Here is a 19,076-nt window from a genome sequence, read left to right as displayed (position 1 = left end):
TTTGGACAACGGGGCCACAGAACATGTACCCTGTTCCCTAAGGGAGGGAGGTTTTTACAGCCGTTATTTCCTGGTCCGCAAAAAACATGGGAGTATGCGGCCAATTTTAGATCTGCGTCATCTGAACCATACGCTTCGGACATACAAGTTCAAGATGCTGACGCTCTAACTTATCGTGCCACAGATACAGTCCGAGGACTGGTTTGTGATGATAGATCTGAAAGATGCATATTTCCACATAGGAATATCGCCCAGTCACAGGCGGTTCCTGAGGGTTGCATTTGGAGAAAACACATACCAATTTTGGGTTCTTCCCTTTTCTTCTAGCTTTATCCCCTTGGACCTTCACAAAGTACATGGATTCTGCTCTGGCTCCCTTGCGACTCCGGGGCATCCTTGTACTAAACTACCTGGACAACTGGTTAATTCTAGCACGATCCAGGGAAAAGGCGGTTCAGCACCACATGAGGAGCTTGGGGCTCAGGTTGAACCTCAAGAAAAGTATGCTTTCTCCAGTGCAGAGGACAACTTTTCTAGGGGTTATATGGGATTCTACTATGATGAGGGTGTTTCTATCCCCAACACGCATACAATCGATCCTATCAACTTTGAGCAAGATAAAGCTAGGTCTGGGCATCCCCTCCAGCCTTTACGAGAGGCTGTTGGGCCTTATGGCAGCAGCAGCCAACGTCATAGCATTGGGCCTATTGCACATGAGACCGTTTCAGTGGTGGCTGAAAAGTCAGGGGTTTCATCCGAGGATGAAGCCTCTGAGAGTAATCAGTGTCACGCGGCGATGCCTACGTGCTCTGAGTATTTGGAGGTTGATTTATCACCCTCGGCCAGAACTATGGAAACTGTGGGTCTGGCCCCTGAGGGGCTTTTTGTCTTGTGGTGTGAGGAACATAAGGTAGACCCAGTGAACTGCGCAATAGCTACAGTCCTGGAGTTCTTACAAGAACATTTCTCAGCAGGGTTGGCTCCTTGTACAATCAGGGTTTACGTGGCCGCCATTTGGGCCAGCCACACCCCTGTTGATGGAGCCTCTGTGGGGCAACATCCTCTAACTTCGAGGTTCATGCGTGGCTGAGGCCCATCAGATGGCTGAGGCCCATCTGCAGGCCGCTAATACCTTCCTGGGACCTTTCTGTGGTCTTGGAAGGTCTGTCAGGGGCCCCATTTGAGCCCTTAGAGTCAGCCTCTGAGAAGCTTCTGACTCTAAAGGTAGCTCTTCTACTGGCCCTGACATCTCTCAAGCAAGTGGGAGATCTACAAGCTCTCTCGGTTGCCCCCTCCTGCCTTGACTTTACCCCTGGACTAACCAAGCCCTTCCTGTATCCTAGGCCAGATTATATTCCTAAAGTGCCTACATAGGCTGCCCACCCTGTGGTGTTGCAGGCCTTCTGCCCTCCTCCGCTCCTCACACCGGAACAAGAGAGGATGCACCTGCTCTGTCCAGTAAGGGCTCTCTGTACTTACGTGCACCGTTCCGGCCAGTGGCGTAAGTCGGAGCAGCTGCTGGTCTGCTTTGGTGGCAACAGTAAAGGTGATGCTGTGTCAAAGCAGCGCATCTCTAACTGAATAGTGGAAGCAATCTCTATGGCTTACGAGGCACCTTGTGCATAAGAACTCATTCTACTAGGGCGGTCGCCTCCTCGAAGGCTTTTTCCAAAGGGGTATCCTTGCAGGATGTGTGTGCGGCTGCAGGATGGTCTACGCCACACACATTCATTCGTTATTACAGCCTGGATATTCATTCCACCCCGGGCCGTACCCTCGGTATGACGGAGTGGGTATTTCAGTTCCCAGACTGTTATGCTAAATGCAACGTCGAAGTTCCCTTTGAAAGGGAACGTCGGGTTTACGCATGTAACCCTGTTCCCTGAGAAGGGAACTCCCATACTGTTATGCTAAATGCAACGTCTCGTTCCCTTCTCAGGGAACAGGGTTACATGTGTAACCCCGACGTTTTATAAGTCCTATAAATTTTTTATTTTGTTCATGAGTCGAAGTTGAAGCACCCTTTGGAAAAACATTTGCACAAACAGATGACCACTCCTCGTCACTAAAAGGAGCCCCAGTGTTGTTTCCCCATATCTCCATTAGATAGTCAAACATGGATAAAGTAACATTTGACAACATATTATAAATTTCAGATATCTTCCTATTGGGGAGAAAAAACGCTTTTCTACTTCGGTAAAAATTGAGCATATTTTACCTGCTCTCATTTGAGACTCTAAAAAGTGTCAGAACTAAAGAAACTTACATAAATCATTACTGGGCAGTTCAAATTCACGAGTAATCTGCTGAAAAGTTTTCAACGTACCATCTATAAACAAGTCACCTAATACCAAAACTCCCTTTGACATCCAGGCCTTAAGCCCAATGTTTTGTATAGATGAGGGAAGATCACTATTAAAAGCACTGGGAGATTTAAATATCAGTTATTTGGGATAGGAATATAGGAATAACTTCCTAACATCCAAAAACGTATTTGTCATGGAAAAGTTAATAGACATAGACTGAATCTTATGTATGCTACAAATAAAAGTCAGATAACTTAACAGTTTTGGATAACAGCTGAAAGATTCCATCCAAACCCAAAATCAGCATGTGCTTAATTTGTGCAGACCAGTAGTACAACTGAAGATTAGGTGGTGAAGCCCCACACAATTCCTTTGGTTTCAATAAAACAGAAGATTTTTATCTAGGCCTTTTTTGATTCCAAATGTACCTCTACCTATTGAATTTATCTTTTAAAAAACTTGTAGTTAAATAACAGTGAAGGCATTGAAATAATAAAAAAAAACAACCTTGGAAAAACATTCATTCTTATAGAATTAATTCTCCCAAAAAAAGAAGTTGGAAGGGTTGACCTCTCTGACAAATTCTGTTTAATTTTAGTTTTTAAAGGAGCATAGTTGTTATTAAACATGTCTTCCAAATTATGTGTAACATTTACTCCCAAATATTTAAATCCTGAAGGTGCTGAATGCTGAAAGTGGGAGCTCAGAGTAGCCCCATGAGGGACATGCTATAAAGCTATAATGCTATAATGTGTCTATATTGATCACGTATACATCAGAAGAATAGTCAGAAGAGTAGCGCAAGAGCCAAGGACCACTCGGAAAGAGCTCCAGAAACACTTGGAGGCAGCAGGTGCCATCATCACAGAGAAAACAATAGGCAATGCACTCAATTGCTCATGCTCACCCCACAAGACTCCATTACTAAAGAAAAGACATGTCGAAGTACGTTTAAAGTTAAAACTCATTTGAACAAGCCTATGAAATACTGGGAGACTGTAGTCTGGTCAGACGAGAGCAAAATTGAACTTTTTGGCTTTCATACTACACACCATTTTTGGAGAAGAAATGTGACTGCACATCACCCTATTAACACTATACCAACAGTGAAGTTTGGAGGTGGAAGCATCAAGGTGTGGGGCTGTTTTTCATCCCATGGTACTGGCAGACTTCATATAATTGAAAGAACAATGAATGGAGCCCTTTACCGGGAGATTCTTGAGAAGAATCTGCGGCCATCCACCAGGATGATGAAGATGAGACGTGGGTGGAGCTTCCAGCAGGACAAAAATCCAAAGCAAACAGCAAACGAAACTCTCAAATGGTTTCAGAGAAAAATAATCAATGTGTAAGAATGGCCCAGTCAATCACCTGACTTGAATCCAACTGAACAAGATTTAAAGACAATATGTTTAGAAGAATGGACCAAAATCACACCTGAATACTGCGACCGATTAATTTCTTCATACAGGAAGCGTCTTGAAGCTGTCATTACAAACAAAGGCTTCTCCACTAAGTATTAAATAAATTTCAGTTAGTGTGTTCAATACTTTTTTTCCTGTGTAATTCCTCTTTATTACACATAACTTCATTTATAGACTTTAATGTTCTGAATTCTTTATATTTCCAGATTTCTTGAGTTAATACTGATGTCTGGTGGAAATTTCATGTGAATAGCCTCATTGGAAACATATTTACTGAAAAAAATGTTGAGGCATCCAAAACTTATTTCCCCCACTGTATGTCTGAGTAAAATCGAAGCTCTGTGCCTTGTCAGTAAAATGCAGAAACCAAACTAAAATACTTCTTGGAGTTTAATTTAAATTGCTTGTGATGAAAGTGGGAGAACTATGAGCCCTCTCGATGTCAAAACTATGAGTGTCAGGAGGCAGCTCCATCCACTTTGAGATTGTGTTTTGGAGTAGGTCTGCTTTCTACAGATTCTTATGGTGTCCCTGATTTTCAATATTGTCCACCTTTGCTTGTACTTGCTCCACTGCTGTCTTCAGATTAGCCAGTTGACCATCAGTTGCCAAATCTTCAGCAGAAGAGACCCTCTACATGGCTTCCATCAGACAAGTTTCAGTGTCCGTCAGCTAGGGCAGCAAATGAGACAGGAAACGAAGTTGGCTATTCCATGAAGCCAGTTATTAATCCCATCACGGTGTGAGCCATTAGCCTTTATCTCAGACAAAATCAGAGACATATGTGAATGAGGGCCCTCCATACTAACGCTAAGATCCTTATCAGCCTCATTAGGCAGTTGATTAACCTTTATCTTTTCCTTAGTTTTCTGCAAATGTGTCACAGTGAAAATAGGGAAATCTTTGCCTGTCAATGTGTCTTACATAATAACAACACTTCAGAATCATTTTAAATGAATATGCTGAGGAACAATATGCAAAATATACAAAGTTGGAGTGGAGCGAAGAACTCAGGCAGCCATGTTGTTCTGGGTCATGTGACCACCCCATTTTCCAATTCTTATTGCTAATGGGTGGATTGCATTTTGTGGTATGGCCTCTATACTACTGCTCTCTAAGACTTCTTTGAATGTTGGATTGTGATACCTTCACCCCTGCCCTGTGAAGGTTGTTCATGTTGTCACTGATTGTTGTTTTGGAATTTTGTTCACAGCTCTCAATATTTCTGTGATCAGCTGCTGTTGTTTTCCTTGGCTGACCATTCAGTGTCTGTTACTCAGTACATCAGTGGGTCCTTTCTTTTTCAGGACATTCCAAATTGTTGTACTGGCTATGCCCGATGTTTTTGCAATGCGCAAGGGTTTTATCAGCTTCAAAATGACTTGCTTTTCTCCCAAAGTTGGCTTATCCTTTTTTAACAACAAATGCAGTCTTCACAGGTAATACTGAAGGCTAAAACCAATAGTAGATGTTCAGAGCTATTTATTGTATTTAAACATGTCAAAATTATTGACACCTCTAAGGAATATTTATAAATAAATAAACAACAATATAAACAATTTTCATTCTTGATTTTTTAAAATTTGCTCTCAGTCCCCCAGGCAGTAACAGTAGTTATTTCTGTTAACCACTGTTTCCCTGGAGTATAAATATGATGTTGCGCACACATAAAATCCTTCTGCCATCCATTACTAAGGGAGAAAAATCACAAAACTGTGAACAAAAATGAGACAAATGGTTGAGCAAAAATCAGGTAATGGAATATAAGCATTGGTATAACCATAACAAAAATTATCCATCCATCCATCCTTTTGTTATGCTCCTTATCCTACAAAGGGTCACAGGGAGCCATGAGCCTATCCCAGGGGACTCATGGTACAAGGCAGGGGACATGGTGGATGGGGTGCCAACCCATAGCAGAGCACAATGTCACACACACTCACACACCCATTCACACATTATGACAATTTAGAGATGCCAATCAGCCTACAACGTTCCTAAAAATCCTAAAAGTAAATAAAGAGAATCAAATTAAACAAATGAGACAATAATATTATACAATATTATGTATATCGCTGCATGACACACTCTCCTTAGATTCAATGCATGGACAGGACAGTGCATGCAATGTCCTGAAATTTTCCTTTAGAATTCACTCTTTTAATTCAGACTTCATTGTTACATCAATCATAGCAAGCTGTCCAGGCCCAGATGCAGTAAAACAGGCCCAAACCATGATACTCCGACCACCATGTTTCATGGGATAAGGTTCCAAATAAAGTTCTATTCTATCTCATCCAGCCACAAAACATTTTTCTAATAGTTTTCTGGCTTGTTTAAGTGATCTTTAGTAAACTGCACACAGGCAACAGTGTTCTTTATTGAGAGCAGTGGCTTTTTTCTTGCAACCCTGACATACACACCATTGTTGTTCAGTGTTCTTCTGATGGTGGACTAATGAACATTAACATTAACCAATGTTAGAGAGCCTTCAGTTGCTTAGAAGTTACCCTGGGTTCCTTTTGTGACCATGTGGACTATTACAAGTCTTGATCTTGCAGTGACCTTTTTGTTTGACCACTCCTGGGGAGGATAAAAATAGTGTTGAATGTCCTCCATTTGTACCCAGTCTGTCTGACTGTGGATTGGAGGAATCCAAACTCTTTAGAGATTTTTGTAACCTTGTCCACCCTGATGAGCATCAACATTTTTTTTCTGAGGTCCTCAGAAATGTTCTTTGTTCATGCCATGATACACTTCCACAAACAATTGTAGTGAAAGTCATGATAGATCCCTACTATTTATATAAAACAGGGGGTTCATTCACACCTGACCTCCATCCCATTGATTGAAAACACCTGACTCTAATTTCACCTTCAAATTAACTGTTAATCCTAGAGGTTCACATTAGAGATGCACTAAATTTCTCAGCCGATACGATAGCCGATTATTCAGGGTCATATCGGCTGACACAAATAGTTCTGAATTTTATGCCTTCTTTTAAATTAATAATAATTAATTCTACAATTCTGAAAGAAATGCAAACAAAAACTTTACTCTCACCATTTCAACAAGTTGTTTCACAGTAACTGATCTCATGAACAGAAAACACATGTCAAAAACAATTAGTGGTGCTAATTATCATTTTCCGTATGTGATCATACTCAAAAGCTATAGAAAGTAAAAATCTAGAACACGATGGAACATCCAGTATATTGTTCAAAAAACAACATAAGATACAATCAGTGAAACGTCCCAATGTGATCCGAATCTAAGCACAGACTCAATATCCTATTTATACAGTCTAAATTTTAGGTTGCACCCAGTTGTGTAAAATCATGACTATTTACAGGCCTGCCGTGATCAGGTGACGTGGTAATTAAGCGCATGCAATGGCAGCCTCGAGAGTCTGCGCATGGTAATGCCTACATTAAGCAACTCGGCTCGTGACTCGCGCTCTTCTTGGAAGCCGAAGCAAGTTGGGTTTCAGAGCCTTGCTGATCTGGGCAGGCCGCTGCCAAGACAGCTAGCCATCTCATGTTCGGTTGATCTCTTATGGATCTGGAAGAGGAGCTGGAGATGAGTGCTGCTCTATCTCTTGCTCTGTCTTCCGGGTTCGGCTCTCCGCTGGATTTTGGAGATCGTGTCGCAACTCCTCCTTCCGCTATGGAAAGCCAAAGGGGGGGGACACACAAAAATAATAGTAATAATTTCCCTCTGACACCGAGGAGCCAGAAGGTTGTGCTAAAAACTGAGAGCAGCATATAAAGAGCTACTTGAAGTGATTACTAAGGCTGGATGAGCCTTTTTCTCCCCGGTGAAAGTAAATCCATCACACTGCAGAAACTCCCCTGTCTTCCAGTAGTGCATGACAAAATATCAGGCTTCTGGGGGGAAAACCATGCATAAGCCATATTTATAACCCCACGATGTTGGATTATTCAGCCATTGTGGGGAATGAACGGCATGGCTATTTAACTATGCTGAAGGTGGAGGAGGCGCTTGCAAGCTACCTCTTCCATTGACAGCAGGTAATTAGGGGGGCCGGCTTTGCATCCAAACCACCGCATAAGGCCGCCGTGGCATTGGTGGGCAAGCCTATGCAGTAGTAGTCTTGCTTGTGGGTCACTGCAGACAATGACAGTGTTGCAGGCCTACCAAGCAGACCTGCTGAGTGAGCTCGACATATGGCGGCATTCAAAAAAGCCAGCTCCTTCCCTGCTGTCTCGAACTCACCCGGGTATCCATGAGTGGAGCCCGGGCCAGCACTAGTGCGAGGGAGACCCAGAAGGCGAGTATGGCAGCCCGCCAACCCCCGCAGACAGCCAGGGGAACCGGGTGGCCACAGTCGCGGTCTGCTACTAGGCCTGATCTGAGAATGGTCATAAAGGCCAAACAGGCAAAGAGGAGCGGTCCTGAGGGGCCGTGGAGGGACATATCAGGGGACATGAGGTTGTTAGACCAGGTAGCCCCCAGTGCTACTGTAGGGCCTCCCCTAGCCAAGGCGGTCCAAAAATTTTCAGTGTTCTCTGGTCAGCGAGCTGTCACAGGACAACAAAAATTTAATGCTTTCCCTCCAATAGAATGTGGAATAGTTAACATCACTAAAAGACCATCGGGCAGCATGGAAACTACTGCCAAATGTGTCTCCATGGGTTCTGTCTACCGTAGAAAAGGTTTACCGGGTCCAGTTTATAACTCGACCCCCCCCCCCCCCCCCCGGGGTTCAGAGGTGGGCTCACCACAGTAGTCAGCACAGACCAGAGCCCGATGTTAGCGCAGGAAGTAAGTTCCCTTTTGCACAATGGGGCCATAGAACATGTACACCATTCCCTAAGGGAGGGAGGTTTTTACCACCATTATTTCCTGGTCCACAAAAAAGATGGGAGCATGCGGCCAATTTTAGTTCTGTGCCATCTGAACTGTACTCTTCAGACCTACAGGTTCAAGATGCTGACGCTCAAACTTATCGTGCCACAGATTCAGTTCGAGGAGTGGTTTGTGGCGATAGATTTAAAAGGTGCATATTTACACATAGAAATATCGCTAGCTTTATACCCTCGCACATTCACAAAGTGCATGGATGTCACTCTGGCTCCATTGTGACTCCAGGGCATCTGTGTACCAAACTACCTGGACAACTGGTTAATTCTAGCATGATCCAGGGAACTGGCAGTTCAACATCGAGATGTTGTTCTCGCCCACATGAAGAGCTTGGGGCTCAGGTTGAATCTCAGAAAAGTATGCTTTCCCCAGTGCAGTGGACAACTTTTCTAGGGGTTATAAGGATTCTACTATGATGAGGGCGTGTCTATCCCCAACATGCATAGGGTCAATCTTATCAACACTGAGCAAGATAAAGCTGGATCTTGGGAGACTATTGGCATTTATGGGGCTATTGCACAGGAGACTGTTCAGTAGTGGCTGAGAAATTGGGGGTTTTGTCCAAGGACAAAACCTCTGAGAATAATCAGTGTCACGCGGTGATGCCTACGTGCTCTGAGAATTTGAGTGTCCCCGGTTTCTAGCCTTGGGTCACACTCTAGGGGTGTCTCCTTAGCGCAAGACGGTAATGAAAGACACCTCCCTCATGGCCTGGAGCACAGTCTTAGACAGCTCTCCAGCTCACGGTCTCTGGTGCGGCCCTCATCTGGAGCAGGGTGGCTCCATCGATAAGTGGTGGAGTCCATACGGCGAGGTTTGGCCAAGCGGGATGGCATGTGTTCGCCTCTGAGGAGACAACACATGGCCCACTGTGGTTCGCCCTCACTCCTCCCGCACAATTAGGGCTGGACGCCATGGTGCACACGTGGCCGAGGTCACACCTGTACGCTGTTCCCCCCATCGCTCTGCTCCCACAAGTTCTAGTGAGAGTTCGCCAAGACAGTCTATGTCTGCTGCTAGTAGCACCTTATTGGCCAACTTGAGTATGGTTCTGAGAGATAATATCCTTGCGAGATGGCACTCCTTGGGAGATTCCCATCTGCAGGGATCCACTGTAGACCCAGTGAACTGCGCAATAGCTACAGTTCTGGAGTTCTTACAAGAACATTTCTCAGTGGGGTGGGCTCCTTCTACAATCAGGGTTTACTTGGCGGCCGTTTTGGCCAGCCATGCCCCTGTTGATGGAGCCTCTGTGGGGCAACATCCTCTAACTTCGAGGTTCATGCGTGCTGTCAGGCGGCTGAGGCCCATCTGCAGGCCGCGCATACCTTCCTGGGACCTTCTGTGGTCCTGGAAGGTCTGTCAGGTGCCCCATTTGAGCCCTTAGAGTGGATCTACTGTCTCAAGCCGGAGGGCTGATTTATCACCCTCGGCCAGAACTATGGAAACTGTGGGTCTGGGTGAGATATATTTTTATTATTGCCTCTTCTTACACATATTTCTTCTCTAATCCTAAGTTTGTTTATCTGTTTTTGGTGTTTCTTAAACATTCTGTGAGTATGTGTGTGTGTGTGTTTTTCTTAAACATTTTGTGAGTGTGTGTGTTTTTCTTAAACTCTTATGAGTGCCAAGTATCCATGCCAAGTATTGATACCTGTTTCCTACATTCTTTGCATGTGCTTGTACATGTATATATGTGCATATTTTTAAAGTGTCACCAGTACTGTTTTATCTCATTTTTGTCCTTTCTCTCTGATCTCTGTCCAGCTGAGCAATGCCCTCCTTCAGGTGGACTTTTTCTCGCGCGGCTGCTCAATCTCACAGACCTGGGTGAATATCTACATCATCAGCTGGCACATTTGGCAGTGGATGTTACAGCTCTGCTGGAACATCTCTGCTCTTCACCTGTACCCCCAGGGTTTCCTTATCCTCCCGCTTATCGTATCATTCCATTGGTGACCTATGCTCATGCTTCTACTCAACCTGAGGCTCAACTGTTTCCCATAACGTCTTTAGAGGGCCTGTTTATGCTTTCCTTTGATGATGATGATAGTAGCTTTGCTACAAATACACCACCATATTGCCTTTCACCCACAGATTAATCTCTGACAAGTACTATTCTAGTGTATGATGTATATGATTCTCAATAAACTCTGTTACCCTTGTGTTTTCCTGTGTCTTAAATTTATTACCATATTTCCCCCTTTGAGCATCTCTAAGCCTCACGTTTATCTTAATTTAAGGAGTGCCTATGTATAAATACTGCCTTTTTAACCCTTTGGTCACCATAAGTCAATTGTCTTTTTGTTACTGTTATATACTCTGTATGCCATCTGTCCAATCTCTCCAGCCCTATATCGTCCACTGCAGATGAGACCTCTACAATTGCCTGACCTGGGTGTCTCTCAAGCAAATTTCAGAGGTAAAAAGTCCACTCTTGTACTGTTGTTCCATTCAAAATAACATGGCAGCTGTAAAACTGGACATAATGACCTATCACCAGGCTGAGCAGGACACACATACCAATACACTGCCATGGCTCCTACTTGTGTAGATAACTAATTCAAGGTTTTCAGGTAATTGGCTGATGTGAATTGATACTATGTTGTTGAGTACTGAATATAAGTTATACAATTGACGATATTCTGTTGTCTACTTCAAGCACTACTAATGCTCCTCTTTTTGATTACATCTAATGATAATATCTCTATAGTGTCACTAGTTCATTATTCATGGGGTTCATGCCACCTACAGTTCATTATGCCTTATGTCCATAAGGTGGTCCACACAGGGAACATGTTATGTCCTAGTCCACCTCTACTAAAATGATATCTTCGACCCAGATAATTTGCATATCACAGAGGGCCACCCTTGGGGAGATGTTAGGCTAGCACTTACACCCAGGGCATGGCTCATCAATCCTCTTTTACTATACAGATTTCCAGGACCTCCTGTTTGTCCTGCGTTTGCCAAGGCACTTGCCAAGGCGGATAACACAGCATGTAATAAGGCCTTTCATACACAAAGCTATAGCAACGGCAATGCAGAGGCAGGTGAACATGGATGCCCAATCAGCGGAGAAAAACCAAGACAACCAGGAAGGCCAATGCGGGGTGAAACCTGTGTTATGGACATGTTCCTCTAGCAGTTGTTTAAGCCGGGTCAAGACCTTGGTGAGGGCACCATGTGTTCCTGTATGCAAGTGTATAATGGCACAAAATTCAGCCCCAACCATGGAACACATTCCATTGTCTCGGGCATGCATTTGATCAATAGCAAAGCAGTTCTGAGCAACCATAATAGAAGCAGCATGCAGTTGGTCATGGAGGTCACAGTTTTACCATTTTGCCGGTGGTGGTCCTCTTGATTGCGATGGTTTGGGGGTGACCATTGTATGCCGTCTGGTTACAATGAAATGAAAAGTGGAGGTGTGATATTGTTTTCAGGCCCCTAATGCAAGTTCTCACATTTTAATGTAATATTACTGACTCTGAAGGTGCCAGTCGAGCATAAAAACAACTTTGGACGACCGGTAATTTTCAATGGACCTACTTGCATGACCAATTGGATGGATTGTAGCATGCCTGCCCTCTGATGCAGGAAATCAGCTCCAGGTGATTGCCTGGTTGTACTTCTTAACAAGGAGCACTGCATGCCCCATGTTCTGTAGTGGAAGATATAGTTGGTGCCTGCTCTAAGCAATTATGCACCCTGGGCCAATTCAAGCAAAGCTAAGGCACATCTACAGTCTATATAAGCAAGTACAGTTGGGCTCGTCAGTACGGGCAAGCCATTAGTGCTTCTGCATGGTCTGTGAGGGAGTACAGTGGCAGCCTGCCCGGTGTTAGCCACATGTAAATGAAACATTGTTCTACTGTTTCCGAAGGTAGTGTGGTCCAATGACATTTCACTCAGGGGTACAATTTTCTGGAACTTACTGTCACCTAGAATTATAATAAGTGCGGTCATTCTGACAGGACTTATTACAACGATGGCTGCAAGAAGAACCCCGATTTAAATTTGATGGCTGGTGCGGTTCAGCCATATTCGGGGGAATGGCCTCTGGGCCAGCTTGGGGTATGGCAACTGGTCCAACTGCATGGGTTGCTTGTGGCAACAGAACTACAAATGCAGGTGAAAGGAGCTGTAGAATTTGCTGGTTTACAGTGCATCCAGAAACTATTCACAGCGTTTCACTTTTCCCACATTTTGTTATGTTACAGCCTTATTCCAAAATGCATTAAATTCATTATTTTCCTCAAAATTCTACAAACAATACCCCATAATGACAACATGAAAGAAGTTTGTTTGAAATCTTTGCAAATTTATTAAAAATAAAAAGCAAAAAAGCACATGTACATAAGTATTCACAGCCTTTGCCATGACACTCAAAATTGAGCTCAGGTGCATCCTGTTTCCACTGATCATCCGTGAGATGTTTCTACAACTTGATTGGAGTCCACCTGTGGTAAATTCAGATGATTGGACATGATTTGGAAAGGCACACACCTGTCTATATAAGGTCCAATGCATGTCAGAGCACAAACCAAGACATGAAGTCCAAGGAATTGTCTGTAGACCTCCAAGACAGGATTGTATCGAGGCACAGCTCTGGGGAAGGGTACAGAAACATTTATGCAGCATTGAAGGTCCCAATGAGCACAGTGGCCTCCATCATCTATAAATGGAAGAAGTTTGGATCCACCAGGACTTTTCCTAGAGCTGGCCGCCCGGCCAAACTGAGTGATCGGGGGAGAAGGGCCTTAGTCAGGGAGGTGACCAAAAACCCGATGGTCACTCTGACAGAGCTCCAGCATGTCTCTGTGGAGAGAGGAGAACCTTCCAGAATAACAACAATCTCTGCAGAACTCCATCAATCAGGCCTGAATGGTAGAGTGGCCAGATGGAAGCCACTCCTCAGTAAAAGGCACATGACAGCCTGCCTGGAGTTTGCCAAAAGGCACCTGAAGGACCAAAGACTGAACAAAGATTGAACTCTTTGGCCTGAATGGCAAGCGTCATGTCTGGAGGAAACCAGGCACCACTCATCACCTGGCCAATACCATCCCTACAGTGAAGCATGCTGGTGGCAGCATCATGCTGTGTGGATGTTTTTCAGCCGCAGGAACTGGGAGATTAGTCAGGATCGAGGAAAAGATGAATGCAGCAATGTACAGAGACATCCTTGATAAAAACCTGCTCCAGAGCGCTCTGGACCTCAGACTGGGGTGAAGGTTCATCTTCCAACAGGACAATGACCCTAAGCACACAGCCCAGATGTCAAAGGAGTGGCTACAGGACAACTCTGTGAATGTCTTTGAGTGGCCCAGCCAGAACCCAGACTTGAACCCAATTGTGCTGAGCAGGGTTGGGGTAAAGAGACCTCCATTACTGTTTTAATTGAAAGCGAATGCAACCTAGCCTCTACGACAGCAAATCCAGCTTTATTCCCTGTATCCGCTCGAAAACACGACCAATCTACAAAGAACACATGTTGTGCATTTGACAAGGGCTGAGTCTCTAAGTCGGAATGTGCTTTAAGGAACTTTTCTGATTCGGACACGCATTCATGGGGCAATCCGTCTTGTGTAGTAACCATTTTGTCAGCGGGGTTGACTGTGTTACACCTTTCTATGGTTAACTCTGGGGCCGACAGAATGACATCATACCCTGTGCATCGCAAGTTGGTAATGACGAAAAAACTGACTGGTCAATAATGCATGCAATGCATGTGTTGTGTACAGCGTGACTGTATGCCCCATTGTAACCCCATTGTAATTGAGGAGGCCTTTTGGTATGCGAATACAGCAGCCGCCGAGGCACAAAAACACGGTGGCATTCCCTTCTCAACATTATCCAATGTGGTACTGTAGGACGCTATAGTTGTTTACCTACACCTTGTTGTTGTTGTGTCAATACAGCAGATGCAAAGCCACATTTTTCTGAATTATACAAGTGAAACGGTTTACCATAATCAGGGTTTGCCAATGCAGGTGCCGACGTCAATGTCGCTTTGAGTGATTCAAATGCAGCTAACGCCCCAGGTGTCCAGTTACCTTCCATCAAAGACAATCATCACAAATGCTGATAACAGAGGGTGAGAAATAGAATCAAAGACACCTCTCACCCTAACCATGGTCTGTTTAGTCCTCTACCATCTTGGAAATGCTACAGGAGTCTTCGCTATTGCTCTAGCAGTCGCAGGAACAGTTTCTTCCCATCAACTCTCAGCCTTCTGAACTCAGGCACTGAAGTACACGTGACAATTATGTCCTCATCCTGAACTCACACACTGAACTGCACACAACATTCTGACCCCCATTCATGAAAAAAACTGTACTGTACAATTTTAATGTTGTATGCACTCCTAAATATCATTTGTCTCTTGACATTTGCACTACCATGGTAACTTGCCCTTAGAGCTTATTCTCAACCTTGCCTCTTTGCCATCTGTTTGTTCACCAAATGCTCACCAGACATACAGTATCTCACAAAAGTGAGTACACCTCTCACATTTTTGTAAATATTTGATTATATCTTTTCATGTGACAACACTGAAGAAATGACACTTTGCTACAATGTAAAGTAGTGAGTGTACAGCTTGTGTAACAGTGTAAATTTGCTGTCCCCTCAAAATAACTCAACACACAACCATTAATGTCTAAACCGCTGGCAACAAAAGTGAATACACCCCTAAGTGAAAATGTCCAAATTGGGCCCAATTAGCCATTTCCCCACCCCGGTGTCATGTGACTTGTTAGTGTTACAAGGTCTCAGGTGTAAATGGGGAGAAGGTGTGTTAAATTTGGCGTCATCGCTCTCACACTCCATCATACTGGTCACCTCATGGCAAAGAACTCTCTGAGGATCTGAAAAAAAGAATTGTTGCTCTACATAAAAATGGCCTAGGCTATAAGAAGATTGCCAAGACCCTGACACTGAGCTGCAGCCCGGTGGCCAAGACCATACAGCGGTTTAACAGGATAGGTTCCACTCAGAACAGGCCTCGCCATGGTCGACCAAAGAAGTTGAGTGCACGTGCTCAGCATCATATCCAGATGTTGTCTTTGGGAAATAGACGTATGAGTGCTGCCAGCATTGCTGCAGAGGTTGAAGGGGTGGGGGGTCAGCCTGTCAGTGCTCAGACCATACGCCGCACACTGCATCAAATTGGTCTGCATGGCTGTCATCCCAGAAGAAAGCCTCTTCTAAAGATAATGCACAAGAAAGCCCGCAAACAGTTTGCTGAAGACAAGCAGACTAAGGACATGGATTACTGGAACCATGTCCTGTGGTCTGATGAGACCAAGATAAACTTATTTGGTCCAGATGGTGTCAAGCGTGTGTGGTGGCAACCAGGTGAGGAGTACAAAGACAAGTGTGTCTTGCCTACAGTCCAGCATGGTGGTGGGCATGTCATGGTCTGGGGCTGCATGAGTGCTGCCAGCACTGGGGAGCTACAGGTCAGTGAGGGAACCATGAATGCCAACATGTACTGTGACATAGTGAAGCAGAGCATGATCAGTATGCAGTATTCCAGCATGATAACGACCCCAAACACACCTCCAAGACGACCACTGCCTTGCTAAAGAAGCTGAGGGTGAAGGTGATGGACTGGTCTCCAGACCTAAACCCTGTTGAGCATCTGTGGGGCATCCTCAAACGGAAGGTGGAGTGCCCTCCACTAATATTGACATCCTTGGCAAATATGAGAAAAGAAGGCTGTGAAAACTGGTCATTATTGTTTAACATTTTGATAATTTGTTTAAAAAACAAAACAAAATTACTCTGCTCTCATGTATATCAAACAATTGCATACATAACACAGGTTTATCCCCCCCCCCACTTTCTTTTTATAGGTGTTGTAGCGAACTTCCACTGTTTCCCTTTAAATTACAAGCTAGTAGATGTGATGTCATCTCTGTTGAGAAAAAAAAAATGTCTGGTGTCAGGAGACGTGGTGGCGTTTCACATGGCTCAGTTCGATTTATTCTCGTTGATGTCCTACTCACCCGCTGTCACAGCGCGGTCCGATCAGAACTCAAATTCCCAAGATGCAACGCTCACTTCTCAGGCACGCATGCGCTCACCATCCCCGGAGTTCTGATCAGACACACCTGGCACCAATCACACACACACACACACTAGTACTTAGGAAGGACATCCACCCGGGATCTGCGCGAAGTATACGCTCAGTAACTTAGTTTGCTGCGTTACCAAGCTCTTCTAGTTCATTGTTTCTTATGATCTTCGACCCTCGCTTCTCGTCTCGACTACGTTATCTGGATATCCCCATTTGGATTGTTCGCCCGATCGCTCGACCCTTGCTGACTCTACTCAGTTCACTCGCCTCCCGCGCCTGCTTCCGTACCATCTCAAGGTTCGTGACAGAATACTTCGCCGATTAATGGAGGCAGCGGGAGATCGCTGGCCGCACGCCATCGAGGGACATGGCCGGATGCTTAGCGAACATGACCTGACTGAGCAGGTAGCTCGTTTAAATCTAGCTGCGCAGCCTGCTACGGTGCCGACCCCACGCTTCCTTCCCACTCCAGCGCCGGAGAAGTATGATGGAGATCCCGCACGCTGCCGGGGCTTTTTACTCCAGTGCTCCCTGTTTTTTTCCACGTACCCAGACATGACGGAGAATCAGAAGATCATCGATTTCATGGAACTTTTAACCGGGAAAGCTCTCCTCTGGGCCACCGTGGAATGGGAACAGGAAGGGAACAACATCAGCACGTATGAGCAGCTGACGTCACGCTTCTGCACAGTATTCGATCACTCTCCAGATGGCTGGGAGACTGGGGAGGAGTTATTGTCCATGGCGCAGGGATCACGGAGTGTGGCGGATTACGCCCTCGAATTTCGCACTGTCGCCGCCCGGAGCGGATGGAATCAACCCGCTCTCAAAGCCATGTTCCGCCGGGGATTAAATGCTGACATCCTAACGGAGCTGGTGTGCCGCGATGACCTTTTGACCCTCGACTCACTCATCAGCGTAGCTATCCGCCTGGATCGTCTACTACGTAGCCGCTGCCCCGGAGGTGGTGAGGCGGAAGCACCAACACCTGAGCACTCTAGTGAACCCATGCAGCTGGGACAGACTCGGGTGAGCACGCAGGAACGAGAACGACGGCACCGTGAACACCGTTGTTTCTACTGTGGTGAGAGGGGCCACTTCGTGCCGCAATGCCCTCTCAAACAGGGCTCCACCCGAGGGGAAGCCAAAACTGTCAGACCACTTCAGTCAGGGGTGAGTCCCGAACCCATTACCCAGCACTGTATTCAGTCTGCCTTCGTATTGCCCATTATCGTGGGTTATTCAAGGGTTTCTTGTGTGTTAGAAGCACTGATCGACTCGGGAGCGGCGGGGAATTTCATTAGCCAAGAGACCGTACACCAATATAATATCCCCGTTCGTCCTCTCTGCACCCCCCGCCGTGTCCAAGCCATTGATGGGGCCCCCATAGGAGATGGCATAATCACCCACTGCACCGAACCTGTTAACCTCCGAACCAGCGCCCTTCATCAGGAGACGATCACGTTCCATGTCATAGTGACGGCTCGACACCCCGTGGTACTCGGTCTCCCTTGGCTCGAACATCACAATCCCCAAATTTCGTGGGACCAAAGGGAGATCACACGCTGGTCAGCGCACTGCATGTCTCACTGCCTTCAAGTCCCAGTGATCTCCGTAGCATCCACCTCCATTGAAAGCCCAGATAAGGCAGCTCACGTTCCGATCCCCAGTGTCTACCACGACCTCATGGAGGTATCCAGTAGAAAGAAAGCGAGCGGACTACCTCCCCACCGTGATTACGACTGCGCTATTGATTTGCTCCCAGGCACTACACCACCACGAGGGAGGGTCTACCCGCTAACGATCACTGAGCAAAAGGCCATGGAAGAGTACATTCAGGAGGCGTTGCACCAAGGATATATACGACCATCCACTTCTCCCGCATCCGCGGGATTTTTCTTCGTGGAGAAGAAGGGAGGAGGTTTACGACCGTGCATCGACTACCGAGGACTAAACCAATGTTGCGTCAAGTACCGCTACCCACTCCCTCTAGTACCAGCCGCTCTGGAACAATTACGCACGGCCACCATTTTCACGAAACTGGACTTGCACAGTGCATACAACCTGGTCCGGATCCGCGAGGGAGATGAATGGAAGACTGGATTCAGCACAACCTCAGGCCACTACGAGTACCAGGTCATGCCGTATGGGCTCTCGAACGCCCCCTCGGACTTCCAATGTTTAATTAACGATGTGTTACGTGACATGCTGGGACGCCATGTGATCGCCTATCTCGACGACATACTGATATACTCTAACTCCCGGGAAGACCATGTTCACCACGTTCGCCAAGTGCTACAGCGACTGCTCCGTCACCAGCTATATGTGAAAGCTGAGAAGTGTGAATTCCATAAAACCACCATCACGTTTCTGGGCTAC

Source organism: Ictalurus punctatus, chromosome 4 (assembly GCF_001660625.3).
Source record: "Ictalurus punctatus breed USDA103 chromosome 4, Coco_2.0, whole genome shotgun sequence".
Classification (NCBI taxonomy): Eukaryota; Metazoa; Chordata; class Actinopteri; order Siluriformes; family Ictaluridae; genus Ictalurus; species Ictalurus punctatus.
The sequence above is the reverse complement of the archived record's forward strand: the minus strand, read 5'-3'. Positions refer to the sequence as shown.